General features: G+C 34.8%; 1 pseudogene; it reads right to left on the bottom strand.

Moving 5' to 3' along the window:
* Positions 1-7,623: 7,623 nt before the first annotated feature.
* On the bottom strand, positions 7,624-9,302 carry LOC739584 (heterogeneous nuclear ribonucleoprotein A1-like; annotated as a pseudogene).
* Positions 9,303-10,152: the final 850 nt, after the last annotated feature.

The raw sequence follows: 10,152 nt of genomic DNA, 5'->3' as shown, positions 1-10,152 counted from the left end.
ATAAGCCAGATGAACGGGCTAAGTGTTGGAGAGGAGGTAAAACATTTTCTAACTACAGGGAATGGCATGTGGAAGGCCCCAAGCCAAAACAGAAAATAGTCATTTCAGGGAACCAAGTAGTGATCTGATATAACTAGGGCATACAATTTCACAGAGAAGCAATGAGGAAACCTAAATTATAAGCAGTTAAATAACTTGATCAAGGTCACCTAGCTAACAAAGTTCTGATCTGTGAATTGAACATGTCTGCATCTGCATTTTAACTATTAATTATGTACAGGCTTCCTACAATGCCACACAAACAGGAGGAGATCATTGCTAAGGATGATACAGGCATAATATTTCTCAGTGTGTCTAGGATGTTATATGGTGAATATTCTCTTGAGTTTAAGTTTTTGAAATCATGGTGAGATAATGTTAGAACTGAGAGTCATTAGGTATATAGAATTAGACCACAAGAAGGAGGGTAAACTCCAAAATAAATCAATGGATAAACTACTAACCCTTGCTCTCACTCTAGTCCTCTGGAAATATAAACATCATCTCAAAATGGGGTTTCTGATTGATGTAGTTTGGTTGTGTCCCCACTCAAATCTCATCTTGAATTGTAATTCACATAATCCCCATGTGTCATGGAAGGGACCTGGTGGGAAGTAATTGAATTATGGCGGTGATTATCCCATGCTGCTGTTTTCATGAGAGTGAGTGAGGTCTCAGGAGAGCCGATGATTTTATAATGGCTTTCCCCCTTTTGCTTGGCATTTCTTCTTGACACCACCATGTGAAGGACATGTTTGCTTCCCCTTCCACCAAGATTGTAAGTTCCTGAGGCCACCCCAGCTATGCTGAACTGTGGGTCAATTAAACCTCTTTCCTTTACAAATTATCCAGTCTCAGGTATGTCTTTAATTAGCGGTGTGAGACTAGACTAAATAAGCTCTGAAAAGACATGTTATTTGCATTTATTTTATTAAAAAATCCAAATCAATTCAGTTTTGTAAAGCACGAATAATGTTATTAAATATACTATCCAAAGACTGGATGAACTGGCTTTGTCCACACCTCTTCCCTAGAGCACTCACCCATAGCAGATTACATTAATTTAAGATCTTCTCCTTGTCCTCTGTATTCTGATGTTTTACTATGAGGAGACAAGGTGTTGAATTGTTTTTATTTGTTCTGTATGTAGTTTGTTGAGATTCCCAAATATGAGACTTGTTGTCTCTGGCAGCCATGAAGTCGCATCACTCAGATTTTCCTCCGACAAGACCTGCTGCAGGAGCTCAGCTGATGGCCCACAGTGGCAGGGCAGCTAGCTTACTAGTGCACTTTTATTAGTGGCATTCCCATCTTTATATTATTCCCATCTACTTCCCTGCTGGCCTTCCTTGCACCTCCCAAGTACTTACTTACACTTCAATCTTTGTTCCAGAGTTTTCTCTTGTTATCTCATTTCTACCCAATGATTTGTTGACTCTGCCTGGAGGTGAGCTTCTGGCAACACTATATTGGAGATACAGAATTTCCACCAAAGATTTTGGAAAAAATTTCTTTAAGTTAATAGGCCTATGTTTGATCTGTATAAGACAACATACAGCCATTGTTGTCATATATATGTATAGTAAGGATAATTATAACATAGGTCACTTTGAATATCCTACCTCGTTATGTAAAAAGTATGGATTCAATTCATTTAAATCTACAACAGAGCTTTTGCTTAAATGTCAATCTAGTTAAAAGAAAAAAAATTATTATCAAGACATTTTGACATGTACTGTACTTATCATTAATTTTTTTGGTAATGATCATCACTCATACATCCTTAGGAGCCTCAGGAAAACTAATTTTTCATCTTTCAACGTGACTCTGGAAAGGAGACTATTTTGATAATTAAAAATGGGCATACCCCCTGTTAATAAATGGTTCTTATAAAATTCTAAGGTGATTTAATATTATTTATTGTTTTTAACAACTGTAAAATACATGTATTTCAAAATAAACTTGTGTCAAATATTACTCTAACCATATATTTAGAACACAACATTCTGTGTGCACTACCACACTTTCTACCATTGACTATGAATAATGTCTGTTTTAAAGTATGATAAAACTTTTTCCAGCAATAAACAAATCAGAAAACATTTGTTACTATGTACAAGGTTCTGTGTTAGGTTTAGTAATGTACATGTGCATCTCCCAAGCTGTCCCCATAGAATGTTTATCATATATTATTTAGCATTCTATCTCTAACACTCTTTTTAGGTAGTTTTTGCTTGTTTGTCCTTTAGAGTCTCATTAAGATATCATTTATAATTAGGTGGGGAAAGCATACATTGTCCAAATCAAAAGGAAAGTATTCTGTGTTCCTGTTTAAGTGCCCATTTAAATTGATGCTGAAGTTTTCAACTGCTATTCACAGACTACAGGGCTCTACCTGAATTTTCAGGATTCATTAGAAGCTCATTAAGTGCAGACATGGCCACCTCAACTTTCTTTAGGAGTGGAAACTCCAAGATTTAAAAATAATAAAATTCTATGTTGATTTATGATATAAAAAGAAAGCTCAAGAAATTATTAATAGCAGGTAATTTTCTCAACCTCAAATAAATATTAACTTAAAATAATATAAATATTATATAAAATATATAAAATAATATAAATATTAACCTAAAATAAATATTATACTTAGTGGTAAATGTTTAGACAGTTTCTCAAGAACAAAACAAGAGTGTCTGCTATCAACACTTCCCTTCAAACATGTACTAAAAATTTTAATCAGTACAGTGAGGCTAGAAAAATATATAAAAATTGATAATGAGTGAAAACACAAAACTGCCATTAGTAGTAGATTGAATAATTGTCTATGTAGAAAATGCAAAATAATTTACACTACTAGAATACTGATGAGTATAAAAATTAGATACAAAAACCAGAAAATACAGTCTTCAAGACACTATTTACAATAGTGGCCAAATACAAAATTCTCTAGAAACAAGATAAACAATGTACAAGGAGAAACACTTTTTAATATTAAAGACCTCAATTTATGGGCTATACCATAAAATGTTAATATTTTAAACATGCATCAACTATCTCTCCTGAAACTGATCTATAAAGTCAATAGAGTTGAATTCAAAAGTTACATATTGACAAAGTAATTCTAAGGTGTATATTAAAGAACTGAGAAGAGATCAGTGACTCCTAAAGAAGAAAAACAATTTTGGGAGACTTGCCTTTTCAGTTATCAAGAAATTTTATAATAATATAGTGATTAGGATAGTATAGCACTCATGTAGATATGACATACTGACCAATGAGAAAAAACAAAGTCTAGAAACAAACTACACATATAAGAAATCTTGATTTATGACGGAGATTGAAAAAATGATTAACATTTCAACACATGATATTGCACCAATTTGTAATCATATAAAAAATAAAATTAAACTTCTACCTCACATTATAGAGAAAAATCAATTCTGAGTAGATTAAAGTTCTAAGTAAGAAAGACAAATCTACTTAATTTTTAGAAGACAATGTAGAATATTTTATGATTCTGAGAAAAGATCAGCCATAAGAGAAAAAATTATATTATAGAAAATTCACTTTAAAACACACTGCAGAGACAACTTTGTGCCACATACGTAAGTGACAAATGATTACCATCCAAAATTTGTTAAAGCTTTTATGAAAAAGCTAATAGCACAACAGAACAAGTGGACAAAAGAAACAGAAGTTTCACAGAGGACCAATTACAAATGGTTCATAAATGTGAAAAGATATTCACCTTCATTTATAATAAGGAAAAAAGCAAATTAAAATCACTATATGATACCATTATATAGTCATTTAGCAACAATTTTAGAAGTCTGAAAATTTCAAGGGATGGCCAGTGAGTGGAGGAAAGAAACTTTCATGAATTGCTAGTGGGTGTGGTAAATGAGTACAATCATTTTAAAAATAATTTTTTATGATTTGGTAAAGTTGAATATATGCATGCCATATGAACCAGTAATTCCACTCCTACATATATATCCTAAAGTATCTCTAGGACTTATATACCCAGGGCTCAGCACAAAAAATGTTGAGAGCTATGTTACCAGTACTAGCAAAACTGTAAGCAACTCAAATTTCCACACAGCAGTGGACCAGATAAGTATTTGTGTTGCCACAAAATGTAATAGCAGTCATTGACTGAAATAAATCATCCTATATGAAATTCACAAACAAGTTCCTAAATGACAAAATTAGGTCATATCTGTGTAGCATCAGCTCATTTTTCCAAAGTTCAAAACAAATAAAATTAATAATCAATTGTTTAGGATTTTACTTATAGATGTTAAGCACTACAATAAGTGGGAATGACTGACACTGAGTTCAAGTTAAGGGTTAAGGTGCAAGGAGTGTGACAGGAAAGGAGAAAGATGAGATTTGGAATGGGTACAGAGAGTACTTCCAGTATCCTGCTAATGTTCGTATCTTAAACATGGAAATGGGCATAGTGGTTTATTTTGTTACTCTTCCTAAACCTTTGTCTGTGTGTATATATGTATATAGGCACACATGCAAATAGTATACATATGCATATACATGTTTTATACAATCTTTAATATTAAATATTATTTATATAAAACATCTATTCATGTTTTTATATAGTATATGTTTCTATACAATCTTATACATCTATGACATATTGTGCAAATTAAAAAACTTTTTAAACCTGCTATATTATATTGCAATTTTTGAATGTTCTTTGTCCAAGTATATAAAAGACTTCCCAATAATCTAGCATTATCAAAGTATTTTTAATGCTAGTATGTGTCGTTGCTTATTATAGATGTTCATTGACTTCAAAAATCAATCTACACATTTCAGTTTATGCCTTACTCATGCTCCAATGTCAGATACTTTTTTGAAGAAGAAGAAGAAGAAGTTACTAGAATAGAATCTTGAAGATAGTGATTTTTTTTCTTCACCATGTAAGAATAATTCCCAAACCCTTGGTCTCCTATATTGTTAGTCTGGTAAATTTTGCAAGCACTTCATCTCTGAAAACTACTACTAGAGACTATTACTTTCCCCTCATGATTCCTACTTACATTATTTCTTTTCAGCTACAGCAAGAAGCTTCAAGTATCAACTGGACATTTTTAATGAGTATAGAAAAAAATTTAAAAAATCATATTCCAAATATATTGATATTGCAACTCCTAGCTCTCAGAAGCATCAGCTATGTGAGGTAAGTACAGGAAAATCTGAATGACGATAAAGACAGCCATATTGCCTAACCCTTAATTTACTATTTCAAATCAATGTAGCTGGCCACAATATTGGATTAAGAATTCAACATTAATAGAAATAGTCATGGAGAAATCACAGAATACCAATTATTTGCCAATATCATAATCAATATGAATTTATTGAGCTGCTACTATGAAATAGTGTTAGGCATAAAAGAGCAAATATCCACTCCTTAAGGTTTTAATTGTAATCAAAACCATAACTACATAAGTATAAAAGAACTGCTTGAGTCCAGCGAAAATTTATCGGTATAATTAGATGTAAGATTTCAGTTGAATATAATAATTCCATCTGCTAACTAATACTAAAATAAACACCCTAGATTGACTTGAAATAATATTACTACCATCATCTCCCCTTTACCCTTCAGAAAAAGAAGTACAGACCCTGTAATCAGAATTTCAAGTTAAATAAATTTGTTCTGCCTCTATCTGGGCTTCTTTGACACTTGACAAACTGCAGGCATGTCCTAGTTTAATTTTAGATATTTCACAGCTTTTGTTATGCTTAAAGCCAAAAAACATCTCTTTAGACCTGGTTTCTCTTTTATGTAATGTTAAATGGATGAAAGAAAAGGACAAACTTTGTAAGGGCAGATAGCCAAAGAATGTGAGATCTCAGTAGGCATTTCTGATTTCAGACCTTGGTAGACTCAGGACTATAGTGTTTCTCAGCCACCACAATCTCAAGAGCAATTTTGCTGTCTTCTCCCTTTTTGTTGAAGAATGAAAGGAGAAACTTATCAAAGTGATGTTTGTCAGTTACAAGCCAATAAGAAAGTAGAATTTAGTTTTCCAGTTTGTTTTATTTGGGAGGAATGAGAAGTGTAGAATGTAATAAATCTGTTGATAAAGATATGAACTGTTTGCCTTTTTATTTCCTGGAGGTGGAACTATGCAATTTTGAAGGATCCAATGACATCTGCAGTTAATAATTATTTAAAATGTGCTGTCATGAGAAAGTCTGTATCTTTTTAAAATCCAAGTTAGTACTAAGCAGGAAATTAATATGCTTTAACTTATGTTTTCCTTTTATGTCAATTTGAATGATCATATTTAAGGTATTAATGGAATCTGCCATCTATTGTTAGGCTATTAAGGAAATAGAATTCAGAATAAATTAACTTATTGCAGTCAGGAGCAGTATATTCAGCTTCACAGCTCTTAAAATTGAATTACTAAAAATGGAGTATGAACTCAAATTCTGTTTATTGTTCTGTTAAATGACCTTGGTTACATTATACTGAACGCATTTTTTCCTTTATCAACATATCAAACCCTTTAAAGCAATAATTAATAGAATTATAGATACAGTGCCACTTTATACATAGCTTCAAAAATCAGAGTATCTCATTTGCTTTCACGGGGAAGATATCACTGAGTTGTATCAAAAAAAATGCATAAAAGCTCAGCATACAGAGAAAAACCTGAAGGACATTGCAAACAGAAGCATACTCCAAGAGGTAAAGTTTTGAGACAGAAAATGGCATATGAAAGAAAAGTCTCAACATACAATATGATTGAATGACTTTTTAACATTCCACTGATTGCTGACTTCTTGGTCTTTATGTCAAGCAAAAACTCAATGAATCAGAAACACTGTTCAGACACTATCTTTTGTTTTGTTTTGTTTTTGAGACAGAGTCACTCTGTCGCCCAGGCTGGGGTGCAATGGCGCAATCTCAGCTCACTGCAAGTTCCGTCTCCCGGTTTCAAGCCATCCTCCTGCCTCAGTCTCCCAAGGGACTACAGGCGCCTGCCACCACGCCTGGCTAATTTCTTGTATTTTTAATAGAGGCAGGGTTTCACCATGTTAGCCAGGATCAGACACTATCTTAATCTCTTTGAGTCATTATTCTCTATGCACAAGGTAGAGATGATCAAATTGTGTGTTATCAGTGCTATCATGATGATAATAGAAAATAAGTATACAAACATGAGATAAAAGTGTTTTTAAAAATATTATCTAACTTCACATTAATTTAGGATTTTTTTTAAAAAAAGACATTTATTCAGTGTCATGATCAGACTATTACATTTAGCAATCAACAGCATGGGTGCAAAAAAAAATGTACATTAAAATCCTTTGTTGGAATGCTTTACACTTTGCACAGAACAGAAACTAAAGTAACCTGTTATACAGTTAGTCACAAATACAGTCCTATTTTTGCCCATACACATGAGTATTTGTCTAAAACATGTCTTCTTTGTAGCAGCTAGACCTTGCCACCACTGTGCTTGACTGAGTTCACAAATCTGTTATAACCTGAAGCTTCCCTGTCACTTCTCTGGCTCTCCGATCCAGCTAAGCTTTGTTCCCTAATTAAAATCTTCTGCCACTGCCATAGCTACTGCTGCTACTGGAACTGCCATAGCCACCTTGGTTTTGTGGTTTGGCCAAGTATTGGCCTCCACCCCCACAGGGGCCAGAGCTTCCGCCTCCAAAGTTTCCTCCCTTCATGGGTCCAAAATTTGAAGACTGATTGCTGTAATTGGCAAAATCATTGTAGCTTCCACCACCTCCAAAATTGCTTCCATCATTACCAAATCCACTATAGCCATCCCCACTGCCACCATATCCACTACCACCATGGCTGCCACCAAAGCTACTATGACCACTGAAGTTTCCTCCATGACCAAAGTTGTCATTTCCACCGAAACCACCTCCATGACCACCACCAAAGTTTCCAGAACCACTTCGCCTCTTTGGCTAGAGGAAGCACTAGCCACCTCTTGCTTTGACAGGGCTTTCCTAGCTTCACAGCTGTGGCCATTCACAGTGTGGTATTTCTGAATGACAGTCTTATCCACGGAGTCATGGTCGTCAAAGGTTACAAAGGCAAAGCCCCTTTTCTTGCCACTGCCTCAGTCAGTCATGATTTCAATCACTTCAATTTTCTCATACTGTTCAAAATAATCTCTTAAGTGATGATCTTCAGTGTCTTCTTTAATGCCACCAACAAATATCTTTTTCACAGATAAGTGGGCACCTGGTCTTTGAGAATCTTCCCTTAGACAGCTCTCTTTGGTTTTATAACTCTTCCATCCTCCTTGCATGGCCTTGCATTCATGGCTGCATCCACCTCCTCCATAGTGGCATATGTGACGAACCCAAAGCCCTTGGAGCACTTTGTGTTTGGATCTCTCGTTACCGCACAGTCCGTGAGCGTTCTCCTTTGCTCAAAATGGCTCCTTAGGCTCTCATCAGTTGTTTCAAAGCTCAACCCTCCAATGAAGAGCTTCCTCAGCTGTTCGGGTTCTTTAGGAGACTCTGACTTAGACGTAACAGCAGGGAGAAGAGAGACTTTAATGATGCTTCTTTGGCGGCATCCACAGGCTGATTTAGGAGTTAATGGCAGTTATTGTTGAATTTGTCAAAAAGATTGTGATTAGGTTTTCAAATACAGGTACCTATTTTGAGAATGTTGACCCAATACCAGATTGATAATAGATTTAATAGATTTAATTTGTAATGAATTCTAGACTCTTTAAATTCCAAGATTATCAGATTCTCAGGTTTGTTTCAAATAACTTACTGCATAACCATAATCTTCCAGCTGCTCTAAGGACAATAAAAATTTTTAAATCACATTAAATACTCCATTAGAACTACCTTGTATCTCCCTTCTCAAAAATAATTACTTATTCTGACAGGTACTGATAACCAAAATGAGTGACTGAGGCAAATATCTCAATCAATCAAGATTTATGAAGGCAGCTTTAGGACACTGATATGTTAATAGTTTGGATACTTGTCCCCCCAGATCTCATGTTGAAATGCAATCCCCAGTGTTGGAGGTGGGGCCTGGTGGGAGTAGTAGTTTGGGTCATTGGGGTAGATTCTTCATGGCTTGGTGCTTTTCTCACAAAAGTGAGTGAGTTGTCCTGAGATTTTGCTGTTTAAAAGTGTGTGGTATCTTCTCATTTGCTCCCTTTCTTGCTCCCTTTCTTGCTCCCACTCTCACCATGAGGTATGTTGGGTCCCCCTTTGCCTTCTACCATGATTGTAAGCTTCCTGAGGCTCATGATTGTAAGCTTCCTGAGGCTTCCTCACCAAAAGTAGATGCCAGCATCACACTTCTTGTGTAATCATCATCATGAGCTAATTTAATGTCTTTTCTTTATAAATTACCCAGTCTCTGATATTTCTTTATAACAATGCAAGAATGGTGCACAAGGTGTGGTCAGGAAAAACACACATGACAAACGTCTGAAGACGTTTTTAGGAGGTTTAGTATTTCTACATTTCCTTAAATGGGGGAAGGCATGTAGGAAGAAGGGCAGGTAGGCACTATGGCAAATTGTTACATTATTGTGAGACTTTAGTTAGTGCCCAGTAAATCTACATTTTACTTAAGATAAGGGGAATGTTTGAAGAAAAAAAATAGAGTAAAGGAAGAATCAATTATGCAAACATCTCTGGGGAGGTGGGGGAAAGATCAATCTCCTTTTGTCTTTGTTCTTCATCTGGGAACATAATCTTGTAATCTACATTATCAGTGTGGAATCTGTGGACTTGAAACAGACTTTAGTTTTAGACCTGAGACCTTTTACCTTTCTGTGGAGATCTGGCTAATGCATTATGTTAGCAACAGTTATTCACTTGGAAGAAGGTGTTGCATGACTCAGCTTCCAGGCTTAACTTTCATTTTGGCATAAGGAGTTTGGGGGTCTTGAGATTTTTAAAAAATTTTCCTTCATGACACTATAAACTGTGCTAATAATAACCATTTGCAGAGTATTGCTTTGTACCAGTACTATTCTATATACTTTTTGTGAATTAACTTGAAACCTTACAACAACCCAACAAGGGTTATTTTTATATTACAGATAAGGAAATTCAAACTCAGAG

Source organism: Pan troglodytes, chromosome 3 (genome assembly GCF_028858775.2).
Source record: "Pan troglodytes isolate AG18354 chromosome 3, NHGRI_mPanTro3-v2.0_pri, whole genome shotgun sequence".
In the NCBI taxonomy this organism is placed as follows: domain Eukaryota; kingdom Metazoa; phylum Chordata; class Mammalia; order Primates; family Hominidae; genus Pan; species Pan troglodytes.
This window is presented reverse-complemented; position numbering and strand designations above follow the sequence as displayed.